Consider the following 13,384-nt stretch of genomic DNA (forward strand, 5'->3'; position numbering starts at 1 on the left):
ATTTAAGGGGTTTGGAGAGTTTAGGGGTGAGTCTATGGAGAGCCCTCATGAAACACAAAAAACATGTGTGTTCTGAAAACCCAGATGACCGCTTTTAAGAGCTTGAGTGTCAGTATTGATAAGACTCTACACTGGCACTATAGTCATTCAACTGAACTGGTCAGGCCAGATGTGACCTCCCTGACCTTTTTAAGTACATGCCATTGAGCAAAATAGAGGTTATTACCCATGATCTGTTTTACCCCCAAACCCTTGAGCAGATCACAAGCATAAATCCCATATATAAATGCTAGGAAACAGGTAAGGATCAAAGATCTTTAGTATGCAGGACTTCCTAATATAACTACAATAAATAGATAAATACAGCCTAACATACAAGAGCCCACCTGTTTAGCTCAACAAATATGTCACATTATAAGTAAAATGAGTTGCAGGAAGCATAAGCTCAACAAATGATATTTTTATTTTAAAAATGTATGACTAAAAATGGGATAATCAAATGTATAAATAGATTGGAGTTTTCAATATAATGAAAATAATTAAAATTCATTTCTCCTTCAGTGACCCCTGCACTTCAAGCTTACTAAACCAGCTTATCATTAGGGAAGAGAGATAAATAGAATACCGAGGCCGGCCAAGGTTACAGTGGTGCACAGATCATTTTTCCAAATAACACGGATTATGAACGGAACAACGAATTGCATTGTGCGAGAATATCTGCCTCCATCATGAAACAGAACCTGCTTTAATGTAAATGTAATTTGAGAGGGCGACTTCATGTTTAATAGTGCACATTCAAGCAGAGAAGAGCTTTGTTTTCAGTCGTCGTTGTGAGGTGTGAAAGGTTGTGAACTAAATGGTTATATTGGCTGTATAATCAGGGGGAGGTGAAACCATCCCCCCTGTAAGAGGTGACGGCGTTTCTAAAATGGTGACTTGACACCTACTCTAAACGACAAGACAAATTCAATACATCTAGGATTGCTAAGCTTAGCCCGTAGGTTCAAAAAAAGTACAAAGTGCGTCTCGAAACGAAGAAAAAATGCTAATCACCCTGCAGGCCTCTCATGACTTTGGTTAACCTACAACTTTTACTTGTTAGTGGCTAAAATGACATTTCAAGTATTTCCATGCGGCCTTGCTCGGATACTCCCTTAAAGACTTGTGTAAGGGTAGACGACATTTAGTTTGACATGGACGAAAACAAGGCTGTATACCTTTCAAAACCTCAGACAGTACAACATTATGGTTCCAGCGTCCAAAATTAACTTTTTCTTTTTTTAAAAATCTTTTTTCTCCAGAACGACTGTACAGCCGAATAAACACTCGTCATTGTAAAAGTGCTATATAAATAAAGTTGACTTGACTTGACTTTTGATCTACAAGACAATGGTAGTTGATCAAACTTTACAAACCAGTCATATTTCAACACACAAAAAAATTACTGTTATTTAAAAAAAATTACATTCTATAATTTATGAAACAAAATTACCTGAGAATGTTACATACACTGCACACATTTAATATACAATAACATATTTCCATATTTTAAGTTAAAAAAATCGAATTATTATTTTTAAAAAGTAATAAAATGAGGATTATTTTCTTAAAAGTGGTTTTAATTTCGAACCCTGATTGGTTCTCTTTCATGAAACATGAGCAGAATGAATTTGTGTAGCTAAATCGTCCGTAAAACCCCTCAATATCATTTCGGCTTTTGTTTCTTGACAACGTTCACTTGTGTTTATCAGAGTAATGTAATATTACCCACAATGCACAGCTTGAAACATATTGGATGGCCGCCCGAGTATCACATTTCTCGAAGTTTTTGCCCATAGAAAACATCCCAACAGCAAGAGCATGTTCCTCAAACTGTTGAGTAGAACAGCAAAGTTTGCTATCAAATACATGCTTCCATTATATAGTGCCATTGTCATACATCGGTATTAACAATGCTATTGAATTACAGGCTAGTCATTGTAGAAAAGCGTGTGCTAGTTCATGCATGCTGAGTGAAAACAGGAACGTCTTTGAAAGCGAAAAGAACTTTAATTTCCCTCATAATCCCTAAATGCTTTGCATGGATGGCCTTTGGAGTATATTTCTACAAACGTAGAGTCGGTCACCGTTGGACACATGTAATGTCACACTTTTTGGCCGTTGGCTGAAATAGATGCTTTTCTAGCTCCTTAGTGTGAAGGACAAAGACATCTTTTATGTGCGGCAGAATAGGGTCGGGAGAGAGCGGAAAGTGTGTCGTGTTACACGCGAACAGGTTCCCCTTCCGACTTCCAGCCGGGGGAATCACGGATCTGGATTGCGTCTGATCCGTCGGACTAAATCTAACCCTCTGAGAATGGGACCTCCACTTCACCTGAGCTCACAGGTCAGGCCTAGTCGGTTAAAAAACCCACCTTGATGACTACCCAACCTGTCTGGACTTCCCAACCGGCGATCTGTTCGAACAAACAGCCATTTAATCCTGGGTGAGAGTTTGTAGTTTTCTTAAAGAGGCTTAGAAAATCTACAAAGAGGAGGAAAGTTTATATATCATTCTTCATTGACTGCCGCCAGTGAGCGATTCAGTGATGCATTGCAGGATTTCCTGTCACTTCAAGAGCACTTTGAATTTCTGATGAGTTGCTTTTAAGATTATGTGAAGACTATACATATATTTTGTCTGAATGGACAGAAGTTCCTCACAGAAGACATTCAACGCAAAGGGGTGTAGAACATCATCAAACATCTGTGACATTTCTGGAGACCACAGGTTGAGTTAACTGTGGTTGAGATCTTAGTATTGTTGCCTGAGGGAGATGCCATTTTCAGACAAGCAGCAAGAAGGCGTTTCTTAAGAAAAAAAGGCCTGTAATTTATATTCCGTGTTGCTTCCACTGCACCGGTCAAGCTAGAGGCAAAGCGTAGCTCCATGAGTTTTACAGGAAAATCCACTCAATTAAAGGAATGTTTGGGGTCTAAGACATCCCAGAGTAAAGAAAAATCAAAAATGAGATCTTGTTAACATTAATTGTTAATGTTTCTCCTAGACAAAACGAGGTTACGTTAACATCAAATGAAGACTTTTTCTTGAGTCTCCTGCTTCTTGTCTCCTGCGATAAAAACTCTAACATTCTCACACTCTTAGTCCTTTAAAGTTTTAGAAGAGCTCCCATCATCATCACCACACACTGTGCTCAGATTTTTTTCCCTTAGCTAGAGACTCCGGGGGTCTCATTTTTGTCTCCTCTAAAATTTAGAAAAAAATATTTATTTTTGGTTTGAATTAATATTATTTGTCTTACTCCACTGGAAGATAATTTAGCTTGTTTTAAGCACACCGCATTAAATTTTGAATATCTTTAAATGGATGACGGGGTTGAGTTCAGACTGAGGGACGGAACTTTAAAAGTAGTTCTTTAACAAATATCTTGCTTTTTTTATTATTATTATTTTCAAAAGCAAAGAATACAAATAAATACTTGCATTATTGACGAAAATGATAGACACTGTGCACATTTTATTAATTCTTTTCCAAGTACAAATTCAGCGAAGAACCTCAGGGACATGACAAAATGCTTGCTGTAAGACAGAAATAAGATTCTTTTTAATGATATTTTTTTAAAAATGCAATAATTATTTGTGTTCATTATAAAGGACATACCAAAGTATTGTAAAAAGCTTTTAACATTTAATTGTGAACTACCACTTTCAAAAATCTATGGGACTGAAATATTACCGAATCCCAGGAATGACCCATAAATCAAAAAAGTGGTTTGTACAGTATAAAAACTATTACGCTTATGGAATGTCCCCACATTTCACAAAAACAAACGTGTGTGTGTGTGTGTGTGTGTGTGTGTGTGTGTGTGTGTGTGTGTATGTGTGTGTGTGTGTGTGTGTGAGAGAGCTTGTTTATGTGGTTTATGAGGACACAAATTTGTATAACTACATGGGTATTACACTGGTATTACACTATAAATGTGGTTTATGAGGAAATTTCAAATGTCCTCATATTTCTAATAGCTTTAAAAACATACTAAATTATGTTTTTTTGAGAAAGAAAAAATGCAGAATGTTTTCTGTGATGGGTAGGTTTAGGGGCAGAGGCAGTGTAAGGTGATATAAAATACGGTTTGTACAGTATAAAAACCATTACGCCTATGGAGAATCCCTGCAAGTTTGCACAAAAAATGTTTGCAAGCAGGGCAAGTGAAAATCGAAATAACTGGCCTGACTGACTTGTTGCACCCAAGTATAGAAAGATGTAAAAATTATATGTTTTAATCTGAGACTAGAATAATAGTCACTCTGATAACAGATTTCCCTTAACTGTAATGTAGACATGCATTTTCTGTAAAGCTGCCTCGAAGCGATATGCATGGTGCCATAAAAGTGATATAAAAATAAATGTGAAAGTTGTCTGTGGTAAGATTCCATTTAATCTGTCACTACTCTCATGTTCAACTAGAAAAAAAACAGGTATGATTCGTATACCAAAAAGGACATAACTACCGACAAAGTACTGTTTACCTTGCGCAAATTTCACCCAGAAGAAATACGTTGGTAGTACACATCAAGAAAAGTTTCAACTCAGAACAGTAGTTCCACTGCTTCTGATTTAAGCCCATTGGAATGACTTAAACTTCCATTGTAAGCTTCCATTGTAAGTCACTGTAAACAGACTTTTGTTTCTTTTGACAATCAGAGCGAGTTGAAATTGTTTTCTGTAGCAGAGCGTAAGCAGTTAAACCAGAATAGGCCTTTACAGTTTGCAAAAATGAAATAGCAATTGCAAGCGAAAGATGACAGATATTCATTATCAGTCAAAGGAAAATGAGGCCTGAAAACATTACAGCTTAAACAAAACCATATAATTAGCTCACAAAGGCTCTTCTTAAAACATAATGATGGCCCATATTTTCATGTAAACTACCCTCGAATGACCCAAACCTGGAGCGGTTATTGTTTGCCCCTCTTGGCACTGTTTCGAGACCTCATCACTGTCTCTGTCTTCTCTCTCCACCTTCAAATGAGTTTGCAAGATTAAACATGAATCAAATTCCTTTCCTGCTCATTTAACAGAGATGCAGACAGCTCGCACTGTTATTTTAGCTTAATTAATGTTCAGGTTTCCCGGTCTCGGGCTGTATTCCACTATCAGAGTGCAGGAATGTGAGGTGGAGGAGGATTTCTGATCTTCATCTCTCTTTTGAAAATAAGGTTGAAGGCCTTTAGAAACATCAACAAATCCTAAAGAAACCTGCGGTTAACCAAAATTGCTAGTATCAGATACATAGAGGCCATTTGCCAGTCTGTTAATAAAGGGCAATGTTCAAGAGGAACTGCACACACAAAAAAAGGATGGGTAAGAGAACAGTGCTGACATAGTTTGCCTCAGTAATCTAATAACAGTTTCAACAGACACCAGGGACAGATGTAGCACTGCAAGTAAAGTTTCAATAAAACTGAGTTTGTTTAAACTACACAGACCTTGAGTCTTTTTATTATGTCTACCCAACTTTAGCAAAGAAACATGATGTTCGCATCTTGAGAAAATAATATCCACAGTCATATGGCTATTAACTTTTAGATTTTGGCACTTTTTGGGGCAAATTTGTACAGTCTCATTCGTACATTTTAAACCTCCTCTAGGTTTAGGAATGGACCTTCATGTTTAGATACTTTCTCAAATGTGTGGGTCATGGACAAATCTATTTAAAAATAATGTAATGCATATTGCTGAGTCATGAACAATGTGTTTCAGTTGTTGGTAAACATTTCATAGTGTTTAAATTCAAATTTGAACTTTTTTTTCATGTCAGAAGGTACAACCAAATAGTTGTATATTCACACACTGTAGTTGTACCACCTGACATGGAAAGTGATATCAGCAGTTTTTACCAGTATTTGAGAAAGATCTACAAAACTTGTTTACTCTACCGAAAGGATCAGTTGGGGTCCTCTGGATGACACATTATCATATTTACTATTATTACTTTCAATTCATAATAAAAGACCCATGTCTGCCGTTGTGCCACCCTGACATTTGAGAATATACAAATTGCTGGACAAAAGTTTTTCAATTATCTCAACAGCTTTAAAACTACTGATATTTATAAAATGGGTTTAGATGAAAGGGTTCAGACCTAAAATGTGTTTATAGTATTTAGTAATAGTATTTAGTTTTACATTTTTTATTATTAAGACAACAATTTAAATAGTTTTCTTAAGGCCTGTTCCCACCAAGGACGATAATTATAAAGATAATGATAACACTTTACAATAAGATTGTATTATTAAACATTAGTCACTGCATTAGTTAGCATGAACTAACCATGAAAGACACCTCTGTTCGGCATTAACTAATCTTTGTTAACGTTAGTTAATAAAAATACAGTTGGTCATGTTAGTTCACAGTGCATTAACTAATATTAACAAGATTTTAATAATGCATTAGTAAATGTTGAAATTAACAGTAATAAAGATAAATAAATGTTTTATAAGTGCAGTTCATCATTAGTTCATGTTAAATAATGTAGTTAAAGGAACTGTATGTAATTTTAATTTCAAATACTTATATCACTGACAACCGTAGTCCGGCCAGGATATTGTCATTTAAAAGTTGTTATTGCAGCCCTCAACTGATGTTGATGTTGACATGTTGTGTTTTGGCCTGAAGCTCCACCCTCCACCTATCGACCAATCACAAAGTCAATGGTGTTTCAGCATCCGGGTTGCCAGCTCTTCTCTATTTACCACAGCTGCAGCTACAAACCTTCCTGCTGGATCCTGCAGCCTATCTATCAACCTCGAGTCAGGGGGGAGGGGGAGAGGGATACACCACTCTACAGTAATGTGAAAGTGATTGCAGTACCAGTTTTGGCCACAATCTTATACACACTTCCTTTAAATAATGAACCTTATTGTAAAGTGTTACCAAGATGACTATATTAGGGTGTAACGATTCGTTTTAACAACAATTCGATTCGTATCACGATTTGAGGTTGTCGATACAATTCAAGAACGATATTGGGTCATTTAGAATGATACGATATGAAACGATTCAGTGACATGAAATTGATTCAGTAACTTTTTAGCCAAAAATGTAAATCAGTGTGACTAAAATATACGTGCAGGTGAAGTTTCCTAAATGCCTGTTGTTTCTTTTAAGGGAATCAGATGTCAATTAATTATGGATATAAACAAACAAGTAAACAATTAATGGCAAATGTGTTCACATGAACATTACAGTTTTGAGCGAGTCATGGTGCACATCAGACGTTGCTTCTCATCAAGACACAATTCTTTCTAGGTGAGTGTTTTATAGTGAGCAGGGCAGCTTTAAGCCACTCTTAAATTGTTGACTTAAATTGTTTGGTAAAAATTGGTATCACAGTTTTTCTCAGTCGCTTTGGTACAGTTCTCAGATCAGAATTGAAATTCTCAAAACTACCTGTGCAATTCTCACATCACTGTGTCACTTGTGCACATCAAAAAAGCAGTTTCTCATTTCTTTGAGCAAGTTGCAAATGCTTTGGTCCATCCATACAAATGATTATGTACAATTCTCTGTTGTTTCTGAAAAGTATACTGAAAAGTACCAAAGCGACTGAGAAAAACTGCAATTGCTCTAAAAGTCTCCTTAGGCAGACATTCCTCTCCCTTCTGTCATTGTTTGCATGTTATCCTCATTAAAAATATGAAAACTTATAAATGTTTAGGTGGTTTTAGTCAAAGCAGACACTGTTTTTTTCAGTTGGTCGTTTTGACAAAGATCATATCACATTTTATGGTGATTTTATGCAGAAATGTGAGAAATTCCAAAGGCACTTTTCCATGCCACTGTACGTAAGTCTCTAATTATACGAATTCATACCAATGAGCCAAAATGTCTTGGTTATTCATGTAGCCCTTGCTCCCTGAAGGAGGGAACTTAAAATAAGTTTCCTCATGAGATCGATATGGAACATCAAAGATGCCGGGTGGTGAACCAGTGTTATTAATATCATTAACTAAATGAAACATTATCATTAATAAAAAAAAAAATTAATTAATTAATTAAAAAAACTAACATAACTGTGAAAATCAAAATGATCTAAAACACAATTCAAACCAAAATACAACTAAAATGGCATAAAATAAAAAAAATTACTTTTTTATACCTGACACATTATAAAACTTGAAACCTTTACCACCAGCAATAAACATGATTAATTTAATGCTTTACTTTTTTTTTTTTTTTTAATGATAGCAGGTAGTACAATATTGGCAGCCCTAAAATATAAAATAAAATAAAAAAACAAGAAACCCAGGAAACTAGCACAAACACAAACTAATCTAAATAAAAAATTAAAAACTATTAATAGCAACAAAAAACAGCTTAGCATTGCGGCAGCTAGTTTTGCATGTGAAAGCATTCTTGATACAGAACTATAATTTCATATCACTTTCTATTACTATTTCAACCTTATTTATGAATGATATTCTGTTGAGTGGGTTTCGTCCTTTTAAACAAAGTATGTTTGACAGAGTGACACCCACAGCATGTCTGTGGCCTCAGAGGTCCGAGGGTCATGTGTAGATGAGGCAGAAGGAGAGCAACACCTGGAGCAGGGCTCTCCTCTGGTAATGACATGTAGATGACAGGGGACAGGCACTGCAGTGCCCAGGGCAGTTTTACAGTGATTAAAGTCTCTGTCTGTCTCTCTTACAGCTGCTGCGTACATGTCAGAGAGCAGATCTGAGGACACAGCTGGCCAGCCCTACTCTGACCCTGTCTGCTCACACCACACATATAATACACGCATGAACCACACAGAAACAGCTTCTGCAACTTAAGCCAATTCGCGTCAACTCTAGTAAATTGCCCCTTGTGCAGAATAACTGACTTTTTTCTGCCCACTTGAATTAGCATATCAGATCTGTGAATCTGTGAACAGGTTTTGGCTTTACATTTAGCCTACATATCGCTGCATATCATCCATAACAGTCATTGCAAAACAAATTACTCAGCTCATTACCCCATTTACTCACAGGTAGGCCTGAAGGGAATCGACAGCTGCAGAATTCTGTAGAAAGCCCTGCCGATTTCCATCATTCACAGAATGCCTCAATCATGAGGCAGATGTAACATTATTATATTTTTCAATTAAATCTCATATAAGCGCACACCTCAAAGTAGCTAATAATAATATAAACAGTTGCATTGAATTGTTTCACCTTTATATGGTACTAATTATTTTAGTTGTCAGGAATAAAATGTTTTATTTTTAAGTTTTGAAGAAACTTTTTTATAAATGAAGTCTTTAACTACTTATTTTAATTGTGTTCATTAGGCATTTACATTATATTCAAAATCATACATAGTAGCATTTTTGAATAGTTTAATAACTAGAGACAGCAAACACATTTAAAAGATGCAGAGATAGCTATATATAAATGAATAAAATACTAGGCTAAAAATCACTTAATTTATCATTTTATCATTGTAAAAACTGCCCTCAGTCTTGCAGCTCAACTCAATTCTTGTTTCCTGTTTATATTGGTTTTGCAGAATTTTCTTCCACACACGTTTCAAAGTTGTAAATAAGGGGCCATTTACAAGACATTGTTTTCGAATAAAAGTGGTACATTTTGTATACTCTTGTTGGGTGTTTATTTACACGACAACAGCGCTTTGGGGGCCTGAATACATGTCGTTGACAAAAACATGAATTTGTGAAAGTGGAGACGTCATTTGTTCAGTCTATAGGCGAGTAATATTTCTTTACAAAGTGACATCGCCAACTACTGTCCCGGCATGAATAACACAGCGCCTTTCTACGTTTTTGCTGATCCGTGTGAACGGGGATCATTTTGATAATGTTGTCGTCTGTAAGCAGCCCCAGTGGGCCGCTTTTGGTAAGCAGAACTGCCGCTGCAGGATGAATCGATTGCAGGGTTAAGGTGCCGATGCCAACGCTCATCAGACCCCAGAAAATGTGTTGGTTGATATAAAAAAGCAGGACTGTGGTCATGGAAGTCAGAATCCGCTAAGGAGTTTGTAACAACTTACCCGCCAAATCAACTAGCCCTGAAAATGTATAGGCGCTGGAGCGTCTGGCCCATACCCGGACGTCGATAGCAGAAGACACCCCCTTGCCAATTTTCCATTTTTAGTTTTCGTTTAAACGCACCCTAAAAAAGATTATCGGGGAATGTTTTACAAAAAAATATTATTTTAGGCTTTCTACTTCACAATCCTATGTTTAATGTGATGTGTTACTTGTCATTTCGTTGTAATTATTTGTAACACTTTTTTTTAAATAAAATTTTACTAACATTTTCTAAATAAAAATCCTACACCATCTTTTTTTTTAGTGCAGTCAGTGCAGAAAATGTTAACAAAAGTGTGCAAAATCCATGTGGTCCGAAAACATTTAACCTACAAACCTCAACCTTTTAATTACGAGAAATGATTTCCGTAAGATATTCAGCTAAGTCTTCAAGTCCCAACTGAAGTTCAGAGAGTTTGGCAATGCAATGAAGAATAGCCAAAGTATGCGAGTCCTGCAGCGCTGAGTGGGCTACAGTCAACTACATGAGACGCAGACGCAGTGGCCCACGGGCAGAAGCTCGCCCCACTGAAAGAGTCTACGTGTATTGGCAGGCTTAGCTCGCTGACTGCAGAGGAAAAAGAGGAAGAAACTCACTAGATGTGATAAATCACCTCCCCTCCTCTCTTTGGATGTGACAAGGATCATAATCGAAAGATCAAGACATCAAAAAAGTTTGGAAATTCAATTTCACCAGTACAAATGACAGCTGGCTCCATCTATCTTGAGGCAGCGGCAGATGGCTTATCACCCGTATTGATCCAGTGAAACAAAGCACAAAGGTGCAGGGCTAAAAAAAAAAGCTGCATTATTTTGTAGAGGACACCCCTCAATTCAGGAAAAGCCTTGTTGAATGTTAACAGACACAGATAAGAGAGATTAGGTTACTTTTCAAACACACAGCCCTCACTCCGTCGTGTTTGCTGTGCAAACTGGTGTTGTTTTAGGCTCTTGTTTTGACTAGAATGTTAACTTGCTTTTATCAGGGGCATATCTGGGACTTCTTGTGTGTCTCCAAGTACTTGGATAAATAATTAAAACGGAGTCGATAAGTAAGACACCTGTTCAGGAGTGAAAGATCTTCATAGTGTTCCATTTGTGAGTTAAAGGGATACAGGGAAGGTTATAAGAAAGATGAATGTGTAATTAAATTGTGTCATTTATGTAGTAGAAATGTATTATTTTTGAATTTGGTGCCTTCTAGACTGAGAAAAGACAGTCTGTATTTTTGGCTCATGTGAATGAAAGACAACAATTCCCAGAATGCACTTGTTTCGCTAAAACCAAAGCCACCGCTACTTGTTATCACTTGCTGGTTATCATTTTCATAGTAATAAATCATTTTGTTCAGTTAGAGAGGGGGGGGGGGATGGAACATTTTGCATTTGAGTGTGGAATATGGTACATTTCATATATGGAGGATGAGGCATGTTGCTTAAAAGATTAAGAAATCAGGTAACAAAAAAACATACAAATGTGATAAAAATTAGATTGTTAAATTGTGTGAGTGCTGCTTGCCCATGCAGAGCTCACCACCATTCTTTTAGGGGGCTCAGTGGGTGGTTGCTAGGGCACTGCTATGCATTTGTTCTGGCTGGTTTTTAACATGTTGTCATGCAGTTACTCGAGTGTTCTGGGAGGTTGCTTTCTACTTCATGTCAAAAGACCCCATTCTCAAGTCTCTATGATATGTTGGTCCCTAGATACGCCTTATGTATGTATGTATATAAACCTGTCTTATTGTTCGCTAGGACATAATAATAAGTTTGATTAGTTAAAAGTAAAGTCAATGTTTAGGCATAGTGGTCTATAAAAAAAAAAAACTAACTTTAAAGGCCTAAACTTCAAACATGAAACCCTCACATAATTCCAAATCCACAAGACACGTTCCAAACACATATTAAGAAACATAAGAGATTTCTGTCCCTTCTAAAATAAATCAGTTTATCATATAAAGTGATCACATCTCTTCACAAGACTTGTATTAAACTACTCAATTCATATTGGTTTGTTTTACGTTCATTTTTAACTTTTTTTGGGATGTCACTAAATTTTGGTCACCTGGACTTTCAATGGATGGACAGAAACCTCTCAGGTTTCGTTAAAAATATATTAATTTGTGTTTCAAAGAGTAACCGAAGTCTTAAGGGTTTGCAACAACATGAGGGTGAGCAAATGATAACATAATTATCATTTTTGGGTGAACTAACCCCTTAAGTTTGACCAATACAAATAGAAAAACAGATATAAATTTAAGCAATTTCTAAACTGATACAGCCTAACATAGTAAATACGAAAATGAAAATCCATAATTTAACACAAAATATTTCTTCTTTGAGCTTTTCTAAGACTTAACCTTTTTGTTCACATTTGTTAAACACACAATTTCCGAGGATGGCCAAATTTGAGACACCTCATTAAATTCAGTAGACGTAAAAAATCCAGCTAAGAGCTCTGTCACATGTTTTTCCTTTAGGGCCATTTCCTTTTCCCCTGGGCTGGAGGTGAAGAGGTCACATAAGCAGTGTTAATGGTTACCTAACATCTGACATGTGGGTATGTCCAAGAAATAAAACGCATTAGTTTATTAGACAAGAGAGAAAGAGATCTGTGTGGAAGTTGAGGGGGTAAAAGAGGGCGGGAGCTGCTATGGCGATAGAAACCGATGTGTCTTTGTCATGAATGAGAGAGCATGGCATGAATGCGGCTCATTACAACCCCAACAATGACCATGAGCATGCACATTCAGATGAGGACCGGCAATCAGACCAACAAAGACACGGCCGTAAAGCCACAGAGTACTGACAAGGGAGCTGTATTCTGTGAGATGTATTTGAATTGCAAGTTGCAAATTAACAGGAAGGCCGATGTGTGGGAGGAAGAGAGAGATAGAAAAGGAGACAGAAACAGAGAAGGAGGAGTGTGAGATATGAGAAGCTGATGCCATTTGAAGAGGCTGGCTGTACATGTGAGCATGGTATAATCTAACTCTGACACAAATATGATCACAATAAAGGAATGTAACAACATGCCAACATGCCATGCAGTTTGTGTAAAGTGCCATTGAAAACCAGTTCAATAATAATCATTTTAAATCCTTTCCCCACCACCAGTCAATTTGTGATATAGATTAGCCAGGTTGATTGATCAGCTAAAATTTGGTCATTTTTACATTACTGGCATTGGCCAATAATTGTGATTGTTGGAGGACTAACAGCAGTCTGACTGGTGGAGGAAATTATCAGACAATGAACTTCCAATAAAATAATTTCTCCAAAGTGCATAGCTAT

The 13,384-nt window shown here is 36.6% G+C and overlaps 1 protein-coding gene across 5 annotated transcripts in view; it reads right to left on the reverse strand.

The window, feature by feature from the left end:
* Positions 1–13,384, reverse strand: part of celsr1a (cadherin EGF LAG seven-pass G-type receptor 1a) — a 116,747-nt gene that overhangs the window by 99,159 nt on the left and 4,204 nt on the right. The window lies entirely within an intron of this gene.

This window comes from Pseudorasbora parva, chromosome 20, assembly GCF_024679245.1.
Source record: "Pseudorasbora parva isolate DD20220531a chromosome 20, ASM2467924v1, whole genome shotgun sequence".
NCBI lineage: Eukaryota > Metazoa > Chordata > Actinopteri > Cypriniformes > Gobionidae > Pseudorasbora > Pseudorasbora parva.